At 37.8% G+C, this 971-nt stretch overlaps 1 pseudogene; it reads right to left on the bottom strand.

Moving 5' to 3' along the window:
- Positions 1-338: 338 nt before the first annotated feature.
- On the bottom strand, positions 339-693 carry LOC143655007 (large ribosomal subunit protein eL34 pseudogene; annotated as a pseudogene).
- Positions 694-971: the final 278 nt, after the last annotated feature.

Genomic DNA, 971 nt, shown 5'->3' with positions numbered 1-971 from the left:
AATATGAAAATTGTAGAAAAATATTAAGGGTACTACCAGTCCATCTAAATCAAATCATTATTAATACTTCACTGCATTCTTTTCCATTCCTAACTTATTCTAATCATAATATAACTGTACAACTTTGAATCCTATTCATCTCAACAGCATATCTTAAGCCTTTACCTATATTTCAGGACCATCTTTAAAACCACTTTTTAAAATGCTGACTAAAATATTCTATCTTGTATATATACCACTGGGTTTTTAGCATTTTATTGGTGTATAGTTCATTTAGTTACAATTTCAGATCTTTCTTTTTTTTGATTTTTATTATTCAAAAAGACTTCATATTTTCTTTATTTAGCTTTTTGACTCTGTGCTTGTGCCTTCAACACTTTCACAATGATTTTCTGCTCCTCAATCAGGAAAGCACAGGTGATCCTGTCACAGACACATTTAGCACACATGGACCCACCATAGGCTCTGCTGACCTGCTTTTTTGGTCTTAGATAACTGCATAAGAACCTTAGGCCTCACAGCACGAACACCCCGAAGTCGGCCTGGGCACACCCCACATGCAGATTTTCGTGCTTTCCCAAAGTTTTTGGTATAAAGGTAAACAATTCTATTACCAGGGGTCTGGGACAGCCGCGTTTTATTAGAAGCAGTATTGCAGGACAGCCTATGATGGTACATCAAACGCTGGACCATGTTGAATGCCTCAGGATACCGTCCCCAGAAGAGGAAAAAGCAGATCTTTCTTAAGGGCTGATTTTCTAATGATGAAGTTTGAAGAATTGAGATGGATAAGGGAAATAGAGATGTTATAAAGGAGAACAGCTCTTAGGAGAGGGTACAAAAACCAGGAAGTTAGAGCTTCTGTAAACTTTTGCCTATTTATGTGATGAGTTTACACCACTGGTGCTATTGGGTAGAAACTGAAGTCTCTTGACAAACACATGCTGCACTGACCCAGACCTGGGTCCCAT

The sequence above is a fragment of the Tamandua tetradactyla genome, chromosome 14, assembly GCF_023851605.1.
Source record: "Tamandua tetradactyla isolate mTamTet1 chromosome 14, mTamTet1.pri, whole genome shotgun sequence".
Classification (NCBI taxonomy): Eukaryota; Metazoa; Chordata; class Mammalia; order Pilosa; family Myrmecophagidae; genus Tamandua; species Tamandua tetradactyla.
This window is presented reverse-complemented; position numbering and strand designations above follow the sequence as displayed.